Source organism: Pteropus vampyrus, unplaced genomic scaffold (genome assembly GCF_000151845.1).
Source record: "Pteropus vampyrus isolate Shadow unplaced genomic scaffold, Pvam_2.0 Scaffold128, whole genome shotgun sequence".
NCBI lineage: Eukaryota > Metazoa > Chordata > Mammalia > Chiroptera > Pteropodidae > Pteropus > Pteropus vampyrus.
In genome coordinates, this window is record NW_011888909.1 from 3,030,057 (window position 1) to 3,043,451 (window position 13,395).

The 13,395-nt window shown below is 40.7% G+C and overlaps 1 pseudogene; it reads right to left on the reverse strand.

The window, feature by feature from the left end:
* LOC105296745 overlaps positions 1 to 12,022 on the reverse strand; it is a 99,266-nt pseudogene extending 87,244 nt beyond the window's left edge.
* Between the last annotated feature and the right edge of the window lie 1,373 nt (positions 12,023 to 13,395).

Below are 13,395 nucleotides of genomic sequence, written 5' to 3' on the forward strand. Positions count from 1 at the left end.
ATAAAAAAGAAACAGGCCCCAATGTATACATGTAGTATGATAATGATTTTTAATATAAAAAAGTTGGGAAGAAATACAACAAAATGATAACAGGAATGAAATTTTTATGAAGGGATTACGAAAGAGATTAATTTAAAACTTTCTAGTACTTCTCAAGTTTTCCTCAACATTCTTATTTTACCTTTATAGTGATAAAAAGTGCTGTAAAAAACCCAAAGCACAAAGCAGTCCTCTTTGGAGACTGAACTCTTTATCACATAATTCTGCATTGCTCAGACAGTTAACCCTCCTCTTTCAGAATTGCCCAGATTCTGCAATCTCTTCTATAGCTGTCTTGACTGGGGCCCATCTTCATCCAAAGCCTAAGGCTATGTTGATGAATCAGTGAGTGATCAGACTGGGAAATCTCTCTGATGGCTAAAGAGTGTGGTTGAGTAGTTGACTGCAAGGACTCTTCTTGGGGAAGAGTTCCGAGATGCTTTGCACACTGACAACAGCTAGTTCTTCAAGTCATACCTTATGTCAGACACTGTCCCAAGCACTTTATACATTTTAGTGTACTTAAAACAGGATGACCCCATACATTTAAAACTATATCAATCCCAATTTTTAGATGAGAAAAACAAGGGTTTTATCCTAGAGCAAGTGGCAGAGTTTGAATCTAAACTTCTGAGCCCAGACTCTCAACCACTCTTCTAATAATCCCTGTAGTAAGATGGTAGCATCACTGGAATGATTCAAAGCAATGTCCCAAGGAGCAATGTCCCAAGGAGATATCTTAAAGAGGGCACAAGAAAACTCATATGAGCATGACAGATCTGATGTCATTGTTCTAAGCTGACTGGTTAACTGCAGAATGATAGTGTATGAGTAAGTGGGGGAATGGGTGGGTGGAGTGTTAACCATAATGGGTACCAATTTGTCCCCATGCACATGAACCAGTGACTAGTGCCAGTGCCTGGAAAGGTCAATCCCTACAGTTGAAGGCACTTCAAGACTAATTCAGCACCTACGTAAAGACCCTTACCTGCTATTCTGCCTTCAAAGGGAAAGTTGTTCAACAGGGCAGTATTTGGGTTATGGTCTCGGTTGTTCTCTTAGGACTCTTTATCTCACCAAAATGCACGTGCACACACACACCCCTTTTTCTTGGGTGCTAACAGTAAATGGGTTCTTAGTTCTTGGCCTACTTTAGAAACAAGGCCAAAGCTCCAGTGCTTCTCCCATGACTGCTGTATGTGGAACTGTTCTCATTCATTTCTTCCTCCCTCTCTCTCTAGCCTCTTCCCTCTTCCCATATCCTCTCTGTCATTCCTCTTTCCCTTACTCTTTCTTCACTCAGTCTATTTTGAACAGTGGTTTTGAATTTTTTAAGAGGTCACAGATGCCTTTGAGATTCTAGTGAATGCTATTGGCTGTCCCTCCATCAAAATGCACAGAATGCATAGATACACACTCACACATATGTGTGTGTGTGTGTGTGTGTGTGTGTGTGTGTGTGTGTGAAGCTTTTCATGGACACATCATGAGTCTCTTTATGCCTTCAGAGGTCCCTGATCTACAGGTGGAATTCTCCTTTCTTTTTTCCATTGCACTGCAGACAAGAGCACGGACTTTGCTTCCGATGTCCTCTTGGTAGATCAGAGAGCGGACATGCTAAGCCTCACCTCTCTTCTCACTCAAGCCCTTCTTAATGGCCAAGTGATTGAAGGCATGGAATGTGAGAGAAGATCATCTGGGTAAAAATTTTAGTTCTTTAGTTATGCGTTCTTGAGCAAGTTTCTTCACCAACAAATTGAGAATTATATTAATTTTCTTGTAGAAAATTATTATGATCACTTGCATTAAAAATACAAAAGCCCTTAGAATAATGCCTGTCATGGAGTAAACAATTTCAGTATTTGTTGTTTTTTATTTAGGGAATTATTTGAGTTCTCAGTGAAAGAGGAAACAGAATGAGCCTCTGTTTTAAGGGCTAATTGTAACTTCTTCCTCTCCCTCCCTGTTTCAGGAGGTTGTAGAACCTAATAAGAATAGTCTTAAATAATTTAAACATCTAGGAAACATTTAAGCCCTCTGGTGATCACTTATTACCATCAAGTCACTTAAAATTTAGCTTCAGAAATAAAATAACCCAAATAATTGTAATGCAAGGCAGAATCTGACAAAAGATTCAAGAGAGAAATAAATCCAGGGCTGAGAAAGAGTTGGGCCATGAAGAATGTATAGGGCAGGCTGCTGTGGAGAGCAAGGAGTTTTGCAGCAGGAGTGGTGTGGAGATACTGAGGCTGCTTGTGTTAGAGGCACCTGGGGAACAGGATTGTCCGGAGAAGACCATCCTGGGAGAGTTATACAAAATAGGGAGAAATCTTTAATGACGTGTGTCTTAGAGGTAATTTGATTGCAAGAGCAGAAATCCAGTCAGGTTAGATTACATGAATGGGGATTTACTTTAAGATATTGTGGTTTCTCACAAAGCCCACTTTATTGCTGGGTCATTGAAAGAACTTAAACTGGGAACTAGAAAGAAGTATCCATCCGGGGATCTTTTACACTCTTTCATCATCCATTAATTTATCTCTCTGCCCTGCTGTGTCTTTATCTTTCTTGAGTCTCTCTCCTGTACATTTCTTCTATTCTTTTTGCTTGCTCTCCAGCATTTGGGGTGTCAAAATGGCCCTAAACTCATGGTCACATGATCTCTGGGGTCCATGTACCCACAGACTGACTCCATCTCAGCAGGGCTGCTGAGTATGATTGGGCAGGTTGGGCCCTACACAAGGGGACCCTGCCAAGGAGGTGAGTAGTGGATGAAACCTAGTGAAATTCTCTCACTAATGTTTATTGGCCAAAGAAAGGCCCGTGAACAAATTTCATGACTATGTGTATTCCTACCATCGATCCGGAAGGGCTTCATGGGTCCAGAAGTATTTTTGAACAGCTCTAAAGTTGATTACATGGTAAAAAATAAATTTAAACTGTAAAAAGTGTTATTCAACAAGAATAACTTTCTGCATCAGCACACTCCTTTTAACTGCTGCATAATATTCCAACTCATCCTTTAAAAATACTGCATATCTTATTCCTAAGATATGCTGCATAACATTCCATTGTCTGGCTATATCATTATTTGCTTATGCTTTCTTTTGAAGGGATATCTGGCTTATTTTCAGTCTTTCTAGTATAAATAATAAGAAAACAAATTTCCATATATATTTATTTTATATTTGAACATGTATCCTTAGGAAATATAGAAAAACAAAAAAGATGAACCCCTCCCCCCCAATCGTTACAACAAGAATAAAGCTGGACGAGCATCACATTAATGACTTTTTGTAAACCCATTGGAGAACTGAGGTCCCAGGGCAAACCACCATCCTGAAGAGAAATAGGCACCTTCAGGGAAACATAGAATACGGATATTTATTTATCTGGAGATAGAAGCCACTGGATATCATATCAGATGGAAGAAACATTGAAGTAGAAATTTTAATAACTTTCTGGAGGCCATTGTGAATCAGTATGAGAATGCAGAGCTCTTGGGCATTGTATTCATGAGAAAGATGGTTCCTACCCTTTTTCGGGCTTTTCCTTCAGGAACCCTGCTAAGCTCTCATATATGATAGAGAAAATCCAGAGACATTGACTGGGGGAGGAGAATGGCAGCCACTGCTGAAATCTCACAGACCTTTTCTTCCTTACAGAGCAAAGGGTTTAATCTGCAGGGGTATGTATGTTTCCAGAGGCCACTTCACCCAGCTCCAGCCTCCAAGTCTCATCTAGGGGAAAAAAGCCTTAGTCTGCAGGGCAGCTCTCCTCAAGGACACTGAAAATACTGAGGGCTATTTCCTGCTACAGGGGAAAGAAATAAAGGTAGAGGAATAAAAGCTTTACCCTTGCAGAAGGGACAGAAAAATTTTTCCCCCTAGAGCACTATACTATGTCCTTTTTTTTAATTTAAAAAAATTATTTTATATTAGTTTCAGGTATACAGTACATCGATTAGACATTTATATAGTTTATGAAGTGATCCCTCTGATTACTCACCCATCTGGCTCTACACGCAGCCATTAAATACTACTGAGTATATTCCCCATGCTGTACTCTACATCCCCGTGACTATTTTATACTACTGATTTGCACTTCTTCATCTCTTCACCTTTTTCACTCAGCCCCCTAACCCCTCTCTCCTCTGGCAATCGCTAGATTGTCCTCTGTGAGTCTATTTTTGTTTAGTTTGTTCCTTTCGTTCCTTAGATTCCACATGTAAGTGATATTATATAGTACAGAAACAACTTTGAAGGTTACATTCCAAGATGCAGACCCACTGCATACTCCAAAGCCTTAATCAGAAAATAAGAAATCAATCCCTACCCTCCACCCACTGTTAGCAAGCGTCCAATAATAACAATGTGCACAATAGTAATACTACAGATAGGAAAGCTCAAGGGGCAGAAAACTAAAAGCAGAGATTTCTTCAAATCAGCTACAGAGGGAAAAAAATCTTACCTATAGAGGAACAAGAATAAAATTATGGCAGATTTCTTATCAGAAACCATGCAAGCAAGAAGAAATCGTCGCACTTTTAAAGCACTGAAAGAAAAAAAACTTGTCAACCTAGAATTCTATATTCAATAAAAATATGCCTCAAAAGTGAAGGAGATATGGAGACTTTCTCAAACAAAAAATTGAGGGAATTCATTGATGGGAGACCACTATATGAGAAATATTAGAAAAGGTTCTTCAGGCAGAAGAAACATTATAAAGATAAGAAATTGAGATATGCACAAAGAAATGAAGAGTATTAGAAATTAACTAAATAATGGTAAAATATAATATTTTTCTTATTTTTAATTGCTCTAACATAATCAATTGTATAAAGCAATTACAGTAATGATGCACTGGTGTTTATATCATATGTAAATGTAAATGTATGACCACAAGGATGGGAGAAAGGAACCAGGAGTATTCTGTTATGAGGTCCTTCTACTACACATAATGTGATATAATATTAGGATAAAAGATGGACTAAGGTTATTCAAAAATGTATATTGTAAACCTTAGGGAAGTCACTAAAAAAGATAAAAAGAAGTAAAAATACTAAGTTAATAGAGGAGATAAAAGGAAATCATAAAAATTCTCAATTGAAACCAAAGACTACAAAAAAAGAGAAAGAACAAAGAACAAATGTTACAAAAAGAAATAATCATTTTAAATGTGAACGGATTAAACACACCAGTTAAAAGGGAGATGTTGTCGGACTGGATTTAAAAAATCAAGCCTCAATTATATTCTTACTACAATAGATGCACTTTCAATATAAAGACATGGATAGGTTAAAAGAAAAAAGATGAAGAAAAATATACCATGAAAATATTAACCAAAAAAAAGCCACATTAATTTTGGATAAAGCAGACTTTAGAATAAAGAAATTATCAGGGATAAAGAAGAATATTACGTAATAACAAAGAGGTTAATTCTTCAAGAAGATATAACGTTCTTAACCTGTATAAACCTAACAGGAGATACAAAATACATAAAACAAAAATTGATATACCTGAAAGGAGAAGTAGCAAATCTACAATTATAGTTGAAGATCTCAACACTCCTCTCTCCATAACTGATGGGACAAGTAGGCAGAAAAGAGATGACCTGAAAAACATTATCAAACAACTTGACCTAATCGACATTCGTAAATACTTTATTCAACAACAGCAGAATACATGTTCATCTCAAGTGCACATAAAACATTCATCAAGATAAACCATATTCTGGGCATAATAACAAAAAGAATAGAAATCATACAATGTGGATTCTTGGATCATATCAAAATTAAACTGGAAATTAATAATAGAAAGATATTGGGAAAAGTCCAAATATTTGAAATTAAACAACATACTTCTTCTAAATAACCCACGAGGCAAAGAGAAAGTCTCAAGAAAGATTAAAAAGTATTTTGAAGAAAATGAGAATACAACATATCGAAATTTGTGTTATGCAGCAAAAGCAGTACCTAGAGGGAAATGAATGCTTATATTAAAAAAAAATGCTTATATTAAAAAGAAAATCACAAATAAATTACCTAAATTTCCACCTTAGGAACTGCTATAGACTAAATGTTTCACTCCAAAATTCTTATGTTGAAATCTAACCCCTAATGCGATGTTATTAGTAGATGGCAACTTTGAGAGGTGATTAGGTCATGAAAGTAGAGCCTTTATGAGTGGGACTAGTGCCTTTATTAAAGAGACCTCACAGAGTTTTCATGCCCCTTTCACCATGTGAGGACACAGAAGGAAGAGAGCCCTCACCAGACAGTGAATCTGCTAGCACCTTGATCTTGGACTTCCCAGTCTCCATTACTGTGAGAAATAACTTGCCATTGTCTAAGCTTTTCAGTCTATGGTATTTTTGTTATAGTAGTCTCTGTGGACTAAAACAGGAACCCAATGAAAGAAAAGAAAATTAAACCTAAAGCAAGAAGCAGGAAGGAAATAATAAAAATTAGAGCACAAATGAATCAAATTAAAAACAAGAACACAATAGAAAACAGAAAACCAAAGGCTTGTTCTTTGGAAGTAGCTATCTAGAATAAATACTGAAGAGTGACTGAGATAGCTCCGAGGGCATGTGAACTCTGAATTTGAAGAGATATCACCACACTGATCTCTAAAAGGCATTGTCAATTTATACTCCTGTCACAGTGTGTGCAGCAAGTCTTAGTTTTGCATAGTCTTACTTATATTGTATATGGTCAATACTTTTATCTTTTGCCAAACTGATAGAAAATGGTGTCTTTTCTTTAGAAGTTTTGCACTGATTTTCATGTATTTCTAAGTTAATTGTATATCATTATTCGTGCAGTGTTTTTTTCAGGTACTTTGCCTACACACTCTTCTGTTCATAGTTTAAGGAAACTAACCATTTCTCACATATGAATAATTTCCCCCCTTTGTTCCCTGTCTTTTGAGTTTGTCTATTGTATGTCCTGTTATCAAATGTATTAATCTTTTCTTCTATGGCTTCTTTTTTTTTTTTTTTGTGAGTTGCTCAAAAAAGTCTTGCCTACTCCAAGATTATTAGAAGAAATCTTCCCATATTTTCTTTTAATTCTTTTATTGTTTCATTTTCTACTTCTAAATCTTTGATACGTCTGATCCATGTAGGTATAAGGAGTGATGTAAGCCTTTGATTTTTAAGGTTATTATTGAACATTTGGAAAGCAGGTTGTTGCCTTTTTCCCTTTAAGCTTGTATTTTTTTCCATAAATAATTCATGTTCATTGAGAAAAATCTGAAAACAAATAAAAATAATAAAATACTAATGTCAACTGCATTACTTAGAGATACTTATTGTTATTATATGACATTTCTCTATGAAAATATATCTATATACAACATATATATATATAGAGAGAGAGAGAGAGACAAAAAAATGGAATTTTGTAGTATGCATTCTGTTTTGTCATCTGCATTTTCCAACTCAAAACATATTGGGACTGTCTTTCTGGGTGTACATTTTCAGTTGAATTCTGGGTTTAAACTATGAATGTGAGGGTTGAGGAATGAAATGCGGGAGTGGAGGTGTTTGGACTAACTCTTCTACAAAGCACAGTGGTGACCAGAAGGAGAAATACAGGGCAGCAGCTTGGGGACCACACATGTTGAGGAATTTTGTGTTAAGGATGAATGAAACCAAGGAACAATTAGGAAAGTGTGAGGGGATTAAGAGGAGGAAGGAGGTCAGGTGAAAGCAGAGGGGAGGAATGCTCTTGCTAGGAGCCGAGGGAAAAGGAGGGTGGGATGGGTGGAACAACAGAAAAACTGATGCAGAAGAGATGAAATTGAAGAGTTTATTCTGTGTGGCTCCAATTTCCCTGAAGCAGATGAGGTCATTGGTTGAACGCAGTTGGGACTGGTGTGTTTTGGGAGCCTCCAGGAAGTGGACATATTTGGACAGAGGCTTTGAGAAAGTCAGCACAGAGCCAACAAGAGCGCAGAGAGAAGCCAAGTAGGGCAACTGTCAGAGCAGCCACATGGCTCTCTCCGGCACCACTCAGAACTCCGCAAGTGGGAAAAATAGAAAGGTTTGGGCATGGCCTGGGCGCAGATGGGGAATGGGTACAGCAGAGTCCTTTGGCCAGGAGGAAGCATACTTGGGTGTCTAGAACTGAAGGACCAAAGCAGGGGAAAGCTGGCTTTCACAGGCACCGTGCCCTGCCCTCTGCTCAGATGGTCTGCCTTCTTTCTTATCAAGAGTTTCTGTCTATGGGCTTCCGTCCACCTGTTGGCCTTGCCTGGCTGCCAGTTTCAGCCTCTGGGTCTCCAGGTATAGAACTCCTTACCCCTAGATCCCTGGCAGAACCTGCCTCCCCCTGCAGCCCTCGCTGTATTCTTGAACACCTCAGCAAGGCACCTGGGTTCTCCACTTTCCCAGCCCAAGAATGCTCAGACAGCTTCCCACCACCCCTAGGTCTCACCTGCATGACTTCAAATTGGCAATGTCTTGACCATCTTGTTGATGTCAAGTCTTTTGTTGGGCACCAGGGATGCAGATATGGATCATATCAAGTCACTGCCTAAAAATAGTTCAGAGCAGGAGACAACGAGGGTAAGCTACACCTCATTCAGGCAAATGATTCCAACACAGTAGGGTTCCGATATGACAGAAGTCTGCAAAAGTCAGTCTTAGAGGTGAATCCTGTAGGAGAAAACCCAATAAGCAGAAGGAACCGCAGGAGCAAAGGTCAGAGTCAAGATAAGCCTGCAAAGAGGAGTCACCCAAGATCAGAGTGACTAGAGCGCTTAGCATTGCAGGCTCTGACTCTAGACACTGCAGGTGTGTGCTTTGCCATGGGCTAGGCCTTGGTTCCACAGTTGCTAAAGTGTGAACAAGTGTGGGCTCCACATGGTCTTGGACACTGGCCCTGCTCTTGGGGCAGCTCAGCCATGTGGGTCCTAAGCCTTCAGAGTGGATATTTTGCGTACTGTCCTCTGAGCTGGATCTCTGACTAGGGCAAATATATTTCCTCTTCTCCCAGCGCTGCAATTCCTGCCAAGGCCTATTAAATGTGGGGGTGACCCTGGCGCTCTTAGATCTGTGTTGAGCAGAGTGTGCCTGCAAGCTGAGTCACTTTCTCTCTCTGGGTTTAGATTTCTTCACGAATGGAGGAAAGGGAGGCCTAGAAGGTATCTGAGATCTCCTTCGGCGAAAAGTCAGTGTTTCAGCCTCTCCAGCTCGCCCTCTCTCATCTTTTTTCCTTTCCCTGTGCTGAAGCTGCGATTTCTTCTAATCCTCTCCAGCAGGACACATTGCATACTGTGGTTCATCATATGCTAAAAATGTAATTATGTGGTTATAGGATCAGGTCAGCAGAATACTGGCCAGGATGGGAAATAAATCAAAGCCAGCAGTTTCAGGAAGAAGGTCCAAATGTCTCTTCAGCAAGGCTGCTCTGGGCTTACAGCCCAGGGAGCTAGGCCTGGGAGCTGGGCCTGGGAAAAGAATGTGAAGCAGCTGCAGAACTGTGAAATTGAGGGAGGGGCAAGTGTGGAGAGAGCCAACCCTCCCACATCAGCAGCCCTAAGGCCCGGTCACCAACCAACTAGGAAAATGGGGTCAGCCTCTAAATGGCACTTAATAGGTTCCTGGGACTTTTCCCTGCCCAAGGAGGCCTGGTTCTTCATCTGGTGTGGGCCTCACCTTCATAGTGAAGAGAGCAGAGGAGCACCAAGAAGCACATTAACTTGTTAGTCAGGCATACTAACTAGCTTCTTAGTGCTTGGTGAGACTAAGACCTGGTCTTCTGAGCTCAGAGAGAGGTAATTTTCATTACACTCCATGCCTTCAGGGACGGCTGTGGGAGCTTATGCTGGGGCACTAGCGGGTGGCTCACGTAGGGTGCATGGAAGCCCTTAGACAGTGTTTTTGCTATAGTAAGTAATTTAATTCTCACAACACTTTAGCTATTATTCTTCCACTCTTACTCATGAGGAAACTGAAGCTTGTAGAGCAATGATTGATTACCCACACTGGGGGCTGACCTTGCATTCTAACCTGTCAGAAGCCATTTTCTATCCTGCCCTAGTTTCCATAGGACTGAGGAAATCTATGTCCACACTGCCCGGGAGGGAAGGCTGTGGAGGAACAGGGTTCCTTGTCGCTGCGGTAGGATGGCTAAAACACCTCTTCCCTTGCTACCTCCTGATTTGCAGAGATGCTCAGGGAACCCTCCCAACTGTGGGAGAGATAAGCTTATGGAAAAAGTAGCAGCACTATGTCCGTAGCTTCCCAAAATGAGATGCTGGCGGAGAGCTGAGTAATATTGATCATACCCTATTGACATGGGCCCCGCACTTTCCTCACCACTGGCAAAATGGGCTTTCCGAGGCAGGACCATAAAGGAAATATTTGCTTATGGAAATCCAAATCCAATCTACTTTTGGATAGCCAGGGGCCCCCTCTCATCTCTTTCTGGAAGCTCACTCCCAGGAGCCCATTCCTCTCCAAGAACCTCCCAGGACCTGGATTTTATTAAATACAAGGGAGATAAAACACTTTCAATCATCTGCAAGATCTAAACTCTTACAGGCCCATGACCATGGTTCTTAAAGTGCGACACCTGGACTAGCAGCATTGATAGCACTTGGCAAGGTGCTAGAAATGCAGAGGCAGCTAAATTCAATATCAGTGGCAAGGACTGAAAAGCATTTCTCCCTCAGCAGTTATCCTCAGTCTGCTGATGCCCAGGTAAAGCGCCCTTGTCTTGGAGAAGCAGGGACAGACCAACACTTACTGAGCACACCACAAGTGCCAGGCATGGTGGTGAACATCTTGTTAAGACACCTCTCTTTCACAGATGAAGAAAGTGAAGGTCTTTAGGGACTTGTCCAAGACTGCACCTTTAGGAGGTGGTGGGGTTGGCATTTGAACCCAGGTCTGATTCTCTCCCCTCTGACTCAGTTTCCCTGGAGAAGCTGTTTTGTCTGGGGGATGTGCCCAACTGGAAAATCCAGTCCAGGAGGTCAAGGGGCAGAGGCAGCACTACAAAGCCCTTAATTTCCCATTGAGTGCGACAGCAGTTTTCAAGTTAGTGATTTTTGTTTTTTGCTTTTTGTTTTTTGTCTGAAGACCTCTTTGCACTCTGAATAATTATTGAGGACCTCTATAAGCTTTTGCTTCTGTGTATTATATCCAGTAATATTTACTATGTTAGAAACTAACGTTGAGAAATTCTTAAAATACTCATTCATTTGTTTTAAACAACAATAAACTCTTGTGTTAACATAAATAATATGCCTTAAAAAAAAAGCAACCCAGATTAAAAAAAATAGTGAGAAGAAAGGCACTGTCTTACATTTTTGCAAATCTCTTTAATATCTGGCTTAATAGAAGATAGCTGAATTTTGGAATCTGCATTTAATCCCACATCATGTAGCCTCTGGAAACTTCACTGTGCACTAGTGAGGGAAGGAGAATGAAAAGGCAAATAACATGTTAGCAGAGCAGGTCCTCGAGTAACGGCGTTTTGTTCAATGTTGTCATTTTGTTTAACACTGATGAGGTGCCGTGGGAACTTAACTCTTGTTTGTATCAATTAGCCTATGGTAAAATTAGTTTCGTTATACTCGTTTCGCAGCAGTTCCGAGAACCTATAGCCAACTTTAAGTGAGACCTTATAGTACTGCAGTGCAGTCCACCTTATCCTCAGGGGATTTTTTCCAAGACCCCCAGTACCAAACCCTACATATACTGTTTTTTGCTGTACATACATACCTTCCTCCTTAATCAACTTCAATTCTGTCAAAAATGTGGCAGCAGCTTCTTCATAGGCAGACTCAGCTTCTCTAGTAATTTTTACATTTCTCAGACCAAACCTATTCCTGAATCTGTGTAACCATCTCTTACTTGCAGCAAATGGCTTGGTGTCATTCCTTTCAGAGGATCCCTTGAAGTCTTCATATAGGCTCAGTGCTTTCTGGCGCAACATGCTGCCGTCAACTGGGACACATTTTCTGTTCATGTCTTCCACCCACAAACTTAATGCCTTTTCCACCTTAACTAAGCACTTATCACACACTGTGGTCGTAACTTTTGCTGCTTGAGGTGCAACAGCAAAACTAGCACGAATTTTTTTCCTTCTTCACAATTTCACGGGTAGAAGACTCATTCTTACTGTAGATCTTAGCAACCTCAGCATAGGATTTTTTTCTTTCCTTGTTAAGTCAAGAATTTTCACCTTTTCACTTAAAGGAAGCACTTTTTGGCTTCTCTTTGGCATACCCAAATTGCGAGCATCATTACTCTTGCACCTCGGGGCAAGTATTAAGTAAAATAGGGGTTACTTGAACACAAGCACTGTGATACTGCGACAATCGCCAGCTCTAGGTGACCAAGGCATAGGGAGCATGTACAGTACGGAGACATTGATCGAAAGGATGATGCACATCTGGGACTAGATGGATTGGGACAGCCTGAGATTTCATCACGTACTCAGAAGGGCATTACGATTTAAATAAAACTTACAATTTATTTCTGGAATTTTCCATTAATCTTTTCAGACGATAATTCACCGCAGGTAACTGAAACCACAGAGAGAAATCATGGATAAGGGGGGAACTACTGTAAAGTAGTTTTGTTCCTGATCCTGAAAGGTTTTCAGGGATTCCAGAGGTTCCCCCTGACAACACTTTGAGAACTTCCAGATATAAATGTAGTGGGGAATCATCCTGTGTGCTTTTAGGAGTTCAATTTTAGATTCCATCTTTTATAATGAATGCTGCATTATGGTCCCCAGTCTGGCTTCTGCCAGATTTTCATTTGGAGACTGAAGGGTGGGCTGGGGACTGGCGGGAGAGGAGGCAATGGTGGGAAACAGGATGTGCTGCTAGAATTCTGAGCCCAGCTCCTGCAAGAGTGGATTGCTGGCAGCTTGCTTTGCTCGCTGTAGGCCTTCCTCAGCGATGCTGTCTGTGGGGCAGGGTGCCCAGCCCAGTCCTGCTTCCCATGAGCTACTCACAGCTAGTGTAGCCCACAACTTGGCCCTGGCTTAAAGTCCACCCCAAGGCAGGAACATGTGGTGGAATCATAGCCTCTAGAATATTCAAGCTGGTTAGGACCCATCAGTGGGGAAACTGAGGCTCAGAGAATGTGATCTGTTCAAGATCGCACAGAGCTGTTCTTGGGAGGCCAGCTGGAAAACCCAGGTGCTGCTTCTGCCTGCTGATCTGCTGGACTCAATTTTCCAGTTGGTTGGATCCCTCTGGGAAAACTGCTTCTCCAGGGGAAACTCTGAGTCAGAGAGGGAGTCACTAGCCAGGGCTATATTGAGTATGTTTTATATTGAGCTGACTTGTTCCTTAGATGCTGTTTTCCCTTCTTTATGTTTTAATAGCA